At 33.1% G+C, this 13394-nt stretch overlaps 1 pseudogene; it reads right to left on the bottom strand.

The window, feature by feature from the left end:
* Positions 1 to 4504: 4504 nt before the first annotated feature.
* Positions 4505 to 11516, bottom strand: LOC137809743 (cytosolic sulfotransferase 15-like; annotated as a pseudogene).
* Between the last annotated feature and the right edge of the window lie 1878 nt (positions 11517 to 13394).

Below are 13394 nucleotides of genomic sequence, written 5' to 3'. Positions count from 1 at the left end.
GTTACCCTTTCCTTTAAGCACAATAAAATCTCATTCTCCATTTAATCTATTGCATTGTGACATTTGGGGTCCTCATAAAACCCCAACTCATTTTGGAAAACGTTTTTTTCTCACTATAGTCGATGACTATACTAGATGTACTTGGCTATTTCTTATGAATCACAAATCTGAAACCCAACATCTCTTAGAGTCATTCATTACATTTGCACAAAATCAATTTCAGGCATCTATTAAAACCATCCGCGTTGACAACGGACTGGAATTTATTTCAATGTATGATTTTTTTCTCAAAAAAGGTATTGAATGTCAACGCACTTGCGTTTACACTCCTCAACAAAATGGGGTAGTAGAACGCAAACATAGACATGTTTTAAACACAGCACGAGCCCTCCTATTTCAGTCCAATTTACCATTAGAATTTTGGGGAGAATGTGTTTTAACCGCCACATATATCATTAATCGCTTGCCATCACCTTTACTAAAAAATAAATCACCTTTTGAGCTACTATATAATCAACCACCTTCACTTTCTCACCTAAAAACTTTTGGTTGCCTTTGTTACGCAACTGTTGTTTCACCTAAGCAAAAATTTGATCCCCGTGCCCGACAATGCATCTTCATTGGTTATCCTCACAGTCAAAAAGCATACAAATTATTTGATATAGATGCAGACACTTTTTTTACAAGTCGGGATGTCATCTTCCATGAAAGTGTTTTCCCATTCTGTCAACAGTCACAGACACAATCCTCACCTCCATTACAAGGTATTTTGCCCACTATTGACATTGACTTACCCACTCCTGTCCAACATTCACTCGATCAACCTTCTTCTCTTACTCATCACAATGCACCTGAACCTCCATCAAACCAACCTTTTTCTCCTACTCGTCACAATACACCTGAACCTCCATCAAACCAACCCTCTTCTCCTACTCGTCACAATGCACCTGAACCTCCATCAAACCAACCTTCTTCTCCTACTCGTCATAATACACCTGAACCTCCAGTAGACCAACCTTCTTCTCCCATGCCAAGAAGTTTAGCACCCATTCCCAAACTTTCTCCAACCGACCTTCCTGTTCGACGATCCAGTCGCACATCAACCCAACCTTCCTGGCTTCAAGACTACGTAACGGATCCCAAGCCAATCATTCGACCACTGCCCAAGACCGACCGAATGGAACCAGGTATCCTATGCATCATTTTCTTTCTAATTCACGATTTTCTTCTACACATAGTGCATATCTTGCTAACATCACATCCACCAAAGAACCTCACACTTATGCTCAAGCTATCCTTGATCCAAATTGGCAAAAAGCAATGGACGAAGAGCTTTCCGCCTTGCAGCTAAATCAAACGTGGACCTTGACATCGTTACTCGCTGGACAGAAACCCATCGGATGCAAATGGGTCTATAAAATAAAGTACAACTCAGATGGTAGCGTCGACAGATATAAGGCGCGCCTTGTCGCAAAGGGGTACACTCAGATTGAAGGTGTCGACTATTCTGAAACTTTCTCACCAACAGCAAAATTAACAACTTTGAGGTGTCTCCTCACCATTGCAGCAGCCAGAAATTGGTTTACTCACCAGCTAGATGTGCAAAATGCCTTCTTACATGGCACATTGCATGAAATCATTTACATGGACTTGCCACCCGGACATCATCGACAGGGGGAGAACATTGTATGTCGACTCAACAAATCCCTTTATGGTCTCAAACAAGCATCTCGAACATGGTTTTCAACATTTTCTCATGTGATTAAATCTGTAGGATTTCAACAGTCCAAGACAGATTACTCTCTATTCACAAGACAGAATAACTCATCATTTACTGCCCTTTTAATTTATGTGGATGATATTCTTCTGACAGGAAATGATTTGACAGAAATTCAGCGTGTTAAAGATTGTTTATTACAACAATTTCGCATTAAAGATCTTGGAGACCTAAAATATTTTCTAGGGATTGAATTTTCCCGTTCCAAAGATGGTATTTACATGTCCCAAAGAAAATATGCGCTTGATATTTTGCAGGATACGGGACTCACAGGTGCTCGTCCAGACAAATTTCCAATGGAACAATACCTAAAACTCACACCAGACGATGGAGAGTTATTAAAGGATCCAGTCAAATACAGGCGACTCGTGGGACGACTGATATACCTCACGGTTACTCGGCCTGACATAGCATTTTCGGTTCGGACCCTAAGTCAATATATACAGGATCCACGGAAACCTCATTGGGATGCCGCAATTAGAGTCCTAAAGTACATCAAAGGATCACCAGGACAAGGATTGTTATTGCCATCCGAAAACAATCTGACATTGACAGCTTATTGCGACTCAGATTGGGGAGGTTGTCAGACAACTCGGAGATCAGTATCTGGATATTGCATTTTTCTTGGTTCATCTATTATCTCATGGAAGTCAAAAAAAACAAACAAACGTATCAAGATCATCAGCGGAAGCAGAATACCGCGCAATGGCCAATACTTGTTTGGAGATAGTTTGGTTGCGATATCTGTTGCAGGATTTAAAGGTGCCATGTAACTTGCCAACTCAACTTTTCTGTGACAATCAAGCGGCATTACATATAGCAGCAAACCCAGTATTTCATGAACGCACAAAACACATTGAGATAGACTGCCACATTGTGCGAGAAAAATTACAAGCTGAGATAATCAGTCCTTCATATGTACCGACACAATATCAGCTCGCAGATATTTTTACGAAGGCATTGGGCAAGGAACGATTTTTGACGCTACGACACAAGTTGGGGTTCTTGATCTTCACCTACCAACTTGAGGGGGAGTATTAAGGAAATAATAATTATAAAATTATATGCAATTATTGTATACAATATTTGACGATATTGTACCAATTATATGCCATTAATTTAATAATTATAGAATCTCATGATTAGTATCCTACCTAATTAGATTGTAATTTGGGAGAGAGAAACACCCTATATATTTCCTATACATGAGTGATGTAATATACACATAAGAGAATAAGAAACATCTTTTCTTCTTTGCATCTTTTATCATTTTCTTATACAATCTGCCACAACTTAAACCAACAGGTTCAACACCCCAAACAAATAAAACAAAAATCACTAAAACGTAAAACCTATCCCAACTTTACATACCGTCAACACACCACCCAACCAAACCACTAAAAAAAGAAGATAAAGTCCTATCTACCTAAAACAAAAGCATACAACTTAAAATGAATTAAGACAAATCAAGGGAGCAAGACATAGTTAGAGAATGAGAAGCAAGTAGAGAGAACTTTAGAAGTAACCCAACATCAAACTTTCAACTAGACCAAAGAGAAGATTTTAGAATGATTCACCACTGCACCATTGAAGATGACCTTATTCCTATGACTCTGAATCTCCCTAACCATCGAGCAACAACAACCCTAACCAAGAGAAGCACTGTGTCTAGTCAAATTAACTTTAGTAGCAATCTTTTTTTCTAGCACCCTATCAATTTCTCCCCTTAATAAACCAAGAAAAATTAACCAAGAACTCAATAGACGCACCACCTTTCCAAGACCAGTTGTCATCAATACTCGAGACCAGACTCATCCCATGTACCTCCTGACTCGAATCCAAGTCCCTTTGGTTACCAAAGAAGCTTCAACCACTACACCAAACAAATCCTTTTGTCATATTATGATTTTTATTATACTTATTATTATTATTAATATCATTTATATTACTAAAATTATTAACTATTGTTAATATTGTTAATAATATAAATATTAATAATATTAATATTATTAAAATTATTAATATTATTAAATATTATTAATATTATAAACATTATAAATTTATTATTATTAAAAATATTATTAAATATTATTAAGTATTGTTAATATTATTAAATATTATTAATATTTAAATATTATTAATATTATTAATATTATAAATATTAATAATTATTAAATTATTAATATTAATATTAATATTAAATTATTAATATTAATATTAATATTACACTACAAGAAAATCATAAAATATAAACCAATTTGTAGAAACCAAAATAATTAGTTGCAATAGTAACTAAATTAGAGACCATTTTAGAAACTAAAAAGAAATTTGGTTTCTAAATTAGTTTCTATTAGTTTATATTATTGTTAAATAGTTTCTAAATTGGTATCTAATTAGCAACTAAGGTTTTAGCTACCAATTATTTAGTAGCAAAAACCTTAGTTGCTAATTAGATACCAATTTAGAAACTATTTAACAATAATATAAACTAATAGAAACTAATTTAGAAACCAATTTTTTTTTTAGTTTCTAGAATGGTCTCTATTTTAGTTCCTATTGTAACTAATTATTTTGGTCTCTAAAAATTAGTTTCTATTTCATGATTTTCTTGTAGTGTTATCACTAATATCAATATTATTATTATAATTATTAAAAATATTTAATCCAAATCCGTATATAAAAATCCGTATGTAATGCTAACTTTACATATGTATTCAGATCCGTATATAAAAATCCATATGTAATGCTGACTTTACATACGAATCCAAATCCATATGTAAAAATCCATATAGAATGTTAACTTTACATACAGATCCAGATCCGTATCTAATGCTGACTTTATATACGGATCCAAATCCGTATGTAAAAATCCGTATGTAACGTCAATTTACATACAGATTCAAATCCGTATGTAAAATCCGTATGTAATGTTAAATTTACATACGAATTTAAATCCATATGCAATAATTTGTATGTAAATAGCAATTTTCTTATAGTGAATACTTTGTTTGGTCTAGTTATGCTCTCTTCCCAGTAACCTAACATATGACTCCACCATGCACCAAACGCGGTTATTCCATTGCAATACTTTTCAAATGCTTCCTCGAATGTAAAAGTAGATGAAGACACTAACTTCATTTTGGTAAAGAATTCTCATGCCGAAACAAAAGTATCAAATGGATTTTTACATAATCTTGCAATTGGATTTTGTGATGGATTCAGACAATGAAGGGAATGGTAAGTGAGTACCAAGTACTCTTGGCTCACTCATGTTGGAGAGGGAAATAATTTTGTCATGCAAATCATGAGACAAGATAAATTCAGGGAATGACACAAGTTGATGAGGATTGGAAAAGAGTAATGGATGGTGGTCGAAAGAGGGAAAACGTTGATGGTTTACAATGGCAAAAGCAAGGGCTTTCAACCATGTAGTACCTGATTTTGGAAAGCTGGCAACGAAAACATCATTGTTTTTTTGCATCAAATTGATTTCGAAAGTTGTTCACTCCTTCAACATAAATTGTTGGGCACCAAAAATGTTGAAATAGATGAAGATAGGGAGCTGCACCCAAACCACTCTCCTTGGAAAGGGAGAGGGTTAGGTCATTTTCTTCATTTGCTTGTTTGTGACTTGCCAAAGCCTAGAGTAGCTTGAATATGAATGGTGAGTGAAGAGTTGAATTGGATGAAAACATAGGTTAGCACGAGATAGCTTTTATAGAACTTTTGTTTAGCAAATTTCTAGATTCCAGACTTTTTACTTGTACTGCAGTATTTAGTTTGTTCGGATCCCAAAAACTAAACTGTTTTGAAAATGAAAATTGAATATTGTCCAATTAGTTAAAAAAAAAAGGGATGGGGACATATAATTGACAGGTGTGTAAATGACAAATAATGAAGAAGACAAGCTATTCAACAAGCTAATGTTTACGGATACTAAATAAAATTATTAAATAAAAAATAAATTTAGAAATAAAAAATAATTATTAGTTACTATATGATTAAATTAGAGACTATTTTAGATACTAAATTTTTTTTTTTAAATTAGTACTATTGTTAAATAGTTTTCAAATTGATATCTAATTCGTTACTAAGGATTTAACTACCAATCATTTAAATTCTAAATTTGATAGCAAAAACTTTGATAGTTAATTAGATATGAATTTAGAAATTATTAAAAAATAATAAAAACTAATTTAGAAATCGACTTTTTTTTTTTAATTTCTAAAATGATATAACAACTAATTATTATTTTTAAAAAAAAATTAGTTTCTATACCATGATTTTAGTAGGTGGTGAAACTAACTTGTCCCGAAATCATTTATGAAAGTAATAAAAAAATCTCAAAAGTAAAATATTATTTTAAAATACTATTTAGGTGTGAAATCAATCTGGATGTGTTCGATGCTAAGCATTGAAAAAATTAAATTAATATCATTATCTGCTGGTGGATGCTTAGTCAATGTAAAAAATAATAATAATTTGTTTTGTTTAGGTTGGTGTGGCCAAAGCATAAATATTGTATGAAAAAAAAAAAAATTGTAAGATACATGTGCTCTCTTGCTTGTATTGTGCAATTATATTTGTAACATACAGGTGCTCTCTTTTTTTATTGTGTAATTATATTTGTAATACATGTGCTCTCTTTTTTTTATTGTGTGATTATATTTGTAATACATGTGCTCTCTTCTTTGTATTGTGTAATTATATTTGTAAGATATGTAAATGTTAATAAATAAATTTTGTGTTTAATAGATATAATGGGAGAAATTAGAAGATTTGTTGTTATATTTTGAAAAAAAAATGTAAAATATTTAAGAAAGAAGTTTCTTTAATTTCATATTTAATTGAAATTTGGGTTCAAAGGTGGGAAATCATATTTTAAAACTTAAAAAAAGTACACCATTAATGTTGTTTTGAAATATAGATCCTAATTTTAGATTGGGTAATGAGACAAGATTACTATGTCATGACTTCTACATGAACATGTTTGATGTGAGTTGTTAGATTGTACATTTTAAAAGTTTCACTTTTGCTTATAATTTTTTAGATTACAATTTATGGTGAGAACCCAAAAAAGATTTCCACTAGACACAAACTTAGCAAAGTGATTAAGTAAGTGTGAAGATTCACTTTAGAAGGACAAAGAGAAAAACACAATTATAAGGTGGATATGATGCAAGGAGCGGAATTAAGACAATGGAACCAACAAAGAAAACACACAAAGCAAGGAGCACAATAAAAGAGAAGATGATAAAGATGAAGAGCTAAATGGATGGCGCAACTTCAAAAGAAAATAAAAGGAGGAAAGGGATGCAAATAGCTTATGGAGTATAAGGGAATTCACGCGACTTGGAGCAGAGGGACTCCAAGATAAGTGATGTAAGAGCTGCCACTTGAGATATCACCCACCCAAGATAAGACCCAGATAAAAACTAGAGTACTCAGACTGACAATTTCACTCAACCAGAGTTTTCTTACTTCAAATTTCAATGTGTCTAATACATGAGGCAAGACACTCTATTTATAGGATAGAGTGTCTTGGAGAACAAGAAAGAGGGGTAGGGGTGTCATTTGTGAGAAGCCTTCTAGAAGGTAGGTCAAAGAAGCCCTAAACCTAGAAGCACTTGTCATGAAAGGTGGGCTTGGCACAAACCCAAATTACTAAGCACACCCTACTCAAATTACTAAGCACACTTTACTCTAGTTTATTCTTCTATTTACACCCCCAAAGTGAGCCCAATTTATTTACATGACTTCTCTTATGAAAAGACAAGAATGAAGAACTTTGTATATTCTGGTTTATAGCTTATTCTTCTTCTGCTGATGCTTTCTCGAGGTTTGGTGGAGTCTGACTTTGTATACTAAGATGACTGACCTTTTGGTGAAGTGCTTGATGTGTCCTTAGCCATCTGCTGATTGTTGTGGTTTGTATATATCATGCCTCCCCAGATTGGAAAGAATTCGTCCTCGAATTTAGAACTCCTGCAAATAACATAGTTTTTTCACTCGATTTATATATGTGAGTGGTGAAGCAAACTTATGTTCATTGATTTTTTGGAGTTTGTGTGGAATGGTTCTAGTTACATGTAATGTTTGTAGAGAATGTGTAGGATCAAAGGAAATTTGGTGTGAAAAACTTCTTATAAGGTGTAAACCTTTAGAAGGATTATTAATGATAATAATTATTTATCATAATTATTATTTTCATGAAATCATTTATCATAATAATTATTAATGATATAATAAAGTGAAATATTATTTTTTAATCAATAACAAATAAATTATAAAAAAGATATATCTCAACCCATATACAACACTCATCTCTAAGTTACAAACTTAAAAGTACAATAAACACATATAGGTCTAGGCTTATTTGACACTCCCTATCTTATTTTAACATAACAATAATAAAGTGAAATATTACTTTAAAATACTATTTATATGAAAAAAGAATTGGAAAATTAATTAAGTTTTGGAGATAAATTATTACAATAAATATTATTATTAAAATAAGAGTTATAGTCTTCTTCACACAAATGAGAGAAAATAAAACCTATAACTCTCTCCATTGTCAAACCAATTTTATTTTTAACGAAAATAAAAGTCATGGTTCCTTGTTAACACATCTAGCCAATTGTTTTAGACTTAGGACATGGAAGGGAAGATGTTTCTCGTTAGCAGGTAGAGTATGTTTAATCAAATCAGTCCACTAGTACAAAAGTTTAAAACGACAACCCATTATTTAATGTTGTTTTAAGATTAGACGCTGTCTTTCAAAACGTGGTGACATTTTTGAAATTAACTTGATTTAAGAATACGACTACTACCCGCCTTCTTAAATCATATTTTACCCTAATTCTGAAGTGCGCCACTTACGCTTTCATAGTTTCTTTCTTCTTAGAGCTTCGCGTTTTCTCTCTATTTCTGCTCTGGTGTTCCTATTTTCTTATGCGGGCTTCATTGCGTTCTCGTGCCATTGTAAGTTCGTTTTGATCAACTCTCTTTCTTCTTCACCAATGATTTATAATTTTTTTTTCATTTCATTTATTTGTTTGTTTTCTTGCATTGGCAAAAAGTTCTCTAACACTTCGTTTCTCTTATGTTTTTTCTTTCGTGCTTCCTCTCGTCTTCTGCGACCCTTCACTGTCTTCTTCGTGCCACTGTAATTACGTTTCGAGCTCTCTTTCTATTTAACCATTGGTTTATCTATTTGTTTCGTTTCTCTTATTTGTTTGTTTTCTTGTATTGGCGAAGGTCACCTCTGCTCCGTTGCGATTGCCTTCGCCGTTGCTGCCTTATGGTTTATGGTTTAAAGTTTTATTTTAAAAAAATTAAATAAATAAGAATGCGGCTATTTACCATAGCTGCATTTATAAATGGTATTTAAGAATGCGGCTAAATAGCTGCCTTCTTATCTCTTGTATTTACGACTACGTGTACAACAAATGCGGCTATAAAGTCGCCTTCTTAAATAAAAAATAGTCGTTGTCTTTTAATATTTATGCACCAGTGGTCTTTACTGCCATACCCCTCTTTTACCTGTTGTTCTTTAAAGCTCTGCATCGGTATGTAACAAAATCACTAGTATACAAAGGAGATTCCTCTGGGCCTGGGGAAGTGACCACAAATGTATTTCTTGGGTTAAATGGGAGAATGTATGTAAGCCCATGGAGGAAGGAGAATTAGGGATCAAAGATATTAGAAAGTTTAATAATGTTATTTTGGCGAAATGAAAATGAAGGTTGTTGAGCGAAGAAAAAGGGAAATGGAAAAACATTCTTGAATCTAAATATTACACTGGAATAGGAAGAAATCAAGCCTATACAAAATATCAATCCTAGTGGTGGGGAGATTTATCTAAGGTATGTGGTAAGGGAGAAGGAGATGGATGGTTCCAAGAATCTATAGCTTGGAAAATTGGTTTTAGGGACAAAGTCAGATTTTGGGAGGATGCGTAGGTTGAGCCCCAAAAAATTAGTCTCTTGTATCCTAGGTTGTATTCATTGTCTCTGGATCAAGGGAAGACGGTGGATGAGGTAGGTACATGCAATATTTCAATTCAACCACATGATCATTTACTAGATCTTTAAGAAAGTGAAATCTCACTGCAATGTGCTTACTGCACCCATGAAAGAAAAGATTTTTGGACAGCTGAATAGTGGAGTTGTTATCACATAGAATTGTGATTGCTTCCTTTCTTTCAATCCCAAAATGTTCTAAAATTCTGTGAAGCCAAATGCATTGACAGGCACAGGCCGCTGTAGCTATGTACTCTGCCTCTGTAGTTGATAAGCTAACCACTGATTGCTTTTTTGAAGCCCATGATACAACCCCTGGTCCTATTATGAATACTGCTTTAGAAGTTGTTTGTCTGTCATCCAAGTCCCCAACATAGTTATTGTCACTATAGGATGTGATTTCGGCCCTTTTGATATAGAATATTGTATTCAATGGTACCTTGTACATACCTCAAAATACGTTTTGTAGCAGCCCAATGTGATGCCTTTGAAGTATATCAGCTGATTAGGCTCACTCCGAACATTAGGTATGGCCGGGTGACTGTTAGGTACATGAGACTACCGACAACTTGTTTAAATTTGGTGGCATCAACTCATATGTTCCTTCATCATCTTTAGATAGTGTAGTGCCTGATGCAATTGGATTGCGAAGAGAGTTGCATTATGTCACGTTGAACCGAGCTAACATCTCACGAGCATAACGTCTTTGGTAGACGAAAATTCCCACATCACTTTGTATAACTTCAATTCCCAAGAAGTACCTCATTCTTCCCAAATTTGTCATGTCAAATTCTAATTGCATCGACTTCTTGAAGTCCTCACACATTTGACGACTATTTCTAGTGAAAATTATGTCATCAACATATAGGCTGACGATTACAATATTACTATGAATTCTTTTAATGAATAGGGTGTGTTCGCTAGGGCATCAATCAAAGTGTTCTTTGGCAAAATATGCTTCAATCTTGCTATACCAAGCTCGTGAAGCTTGTTTAATCCCATAAAGAGCTTTCTTGAGCCGATACACTTGATTTTCTTTGCCTTTTTTGATAAATCTTTCAGGTTGCTGGAAAAACACTTCTTCTTAAAGTTCACCATGTAAGAAAACATTTTTTACGTCAAGTTGAAAGACTTCTTGTGTGCTTTAAGCTGCAAAGGCTAGTAAGACTCGCACCGTATCAAGTCGAGCAATTGGGGCAAAAACCTCTGTATAGCCGATTCTGAACCTCTAAGCATAACCTTTGGCCACCAATCTGGCCTTATATTTATCGATCTGACCACTTTCATTGAGTTTGGTATTAAATATCCACTTCACTCCAATAGGCGTAATTCCTTTTTGGAAGATCCACGACTTCCCATGTGTGGTTTTTTTTTTTTTTCTATTGTGTTGATTTCACCGTACATTGCATCTTTCCATTTTGGATTTGTGTGGGCTTCTTCAAATGAGGGAGGATCTTCAGATTCATCATGGCTAGTAAACTCTCTTCCTCTTCTACTATCGAGAGTTTAGTTTCATAGTCGGTCATCCATGCAGGTGGTCGCCTATGTCTTGTTGCCCTCCCTTCAGCTAAAGGGTGATGAGATTCTGAGTCTGAATCAAGATTGATCAGTGGTTTTGAACTAGTGTCATGACTTACTGGAACATGTGGGGTAGAGTCTACTAATGTATCTTCAAGAACTGGGGGTTCACCTTCTCGAGTATTAAGTGTATCATCCATGCACTCCTTTATATTGTCATGCCAGTTCCAGCTTTTGTCCTCCTCAAACACTACATCCCTGCTTTTGATGACTTTATTGTTAATAGGATTGTATAGTTTTTAAGCTTTTAATCTTCACTTAACCCTAGAAGTATACACGATTGAATTTTATCATCTAACTTGCTCCTCTTATGATCTGGAATATGAATGTGACCAATGCAACCTAATATTCGAAAGTAGCCCACATGTGGTTTGACACCACTCCAAAGTTCTTCTAGAGTTTGGTGATCTATTGCAAATGATGGGTTTCAATTCTGGGCGTGAACACACCACCAGACAACATCAGGCCAGTACAATTTTGGAAAACATTTCTAATGTAAAACTGCCAGGACTGCATTCAGAATAGTGCGATTCTTTTTCTCTGCAACCCGGTTTTGTTGTGGAGTGTAAGCTGTGATCTTTTGTCTTGAAATCCCTTGATCATTGTAGTAATTTTCAAACTCCTCAGATGTAAATTCAACACCTCTATCAGTTCTTAGACAGATAATGGAAAAGTTGGCTTCTTTTTCCACACGAGCTTTGAAACTTTTGAATGCATTAAATGTTTCAGATTTTGAATGTAGAAAGTAAACCCATGTCTTACGAGAATAATCATCAATAAAACTCAAAATGTATCTTTTGTTGCTGTGAGATGAGGGCGAAATGAGACCACACACATCGGCATGAATTAGTTGGAGTTTCCTCAAGGCTCTCCAAGAACTTTGTCTCGGTATATTGTCCCTATGTTTTTTTCCAGTGATACACGAGGTACATATTTCGTTTGAGAGACTTTAGAGGAGGTAGACCGATTATCAAATGCTTGTTGACAAGTTTGCAAAGTCCTTGAAATTTCATATGACCAAACCTTTTATGCCAAAGTTGCGCTTTTTGTTCTAAAACTTCACTTACAAGAAGGCATTGTTGCTTGCATTACACATAGATATAATCCGTACGTAACACTTTTTGTTATTTTTTAATTAAATTTAAAATAAGTTACATACAAATTTAATCCGCTTGTAACAATTTTTTAATTAAATTTTTAATATATTATATACAGATATATTCCGTAGGTAACATTTTTTGTTATATTTTAATTAAATTTGAAATAAGTTTCATACCTATTTAATTCGTATGTAATAATTTTTTTAAAATTAAATCTTTAATACATTACATATGAATATAATCCATATGTATGATTTTTTTTTATTTTTTAATTAAATTTAAAATAAATTACATATGAATTATATCTGTATGTAACAGTTTTTTTTAATTAAATTTTTGAATATCTTACATACAGATTATATCTATATGTAATAATTTCTGTTTTTTTAATTAAATTTTAAATATCTTTCATACGGATTAAAATCTATACGTAAATATTCATATATAACATTCATTTTACATACGAATTTTTATCCGTATGTAATAATTGGTATGTAATTTTAGATTTTATTTTGTGTGAATTGAATTTTTAAGGGTGACATTGTCAATTGTAATAGAAAGTTTTGGAATTCATAAACAAAGCTGAACCAATTAAATTATAGGACATAGATAAACAGATAGGGATAAGATGTGGCAGAGATGAGGATGAGATAATAAGTTAAATTAGTTAATACCAAAAACTGACCATAAATTTAATGTTTATCATAAAAACTCAAACAGCCAAAAACTAAACTTTTTGAAAATGCAAACTAAATCTGGTCCAAAAACTAAACTTTTTATTATTATTATTATTATTATTATTATTATTATTATTATTATTATTATTATTATTATTATTATTATTATTAATTGAATGAGACAAAAATGCAAACAGACATATAATTGATAGGTGGGGTAAATGAGAAATAATGAACAACA

Source organism: Phaseolus vulgaris, chromosome 11 (assembly GCF_000499845.2).
Source record: "Phaseolus vulgaris cultivar G19833 chromosome 11, P. vulgaris v2.0, whole genome shotgun sequence".
Taxonomy (NCBI): Eukaryota; Viridiplantae; Streptophyta; class Magnoliopsida; order Fabales; family Fabaceae; genus Phaseolus; species Phaseolus vulgaris.
This window is presented reverse-complemented; position numbering and strand designations above follow the sequence as displayed.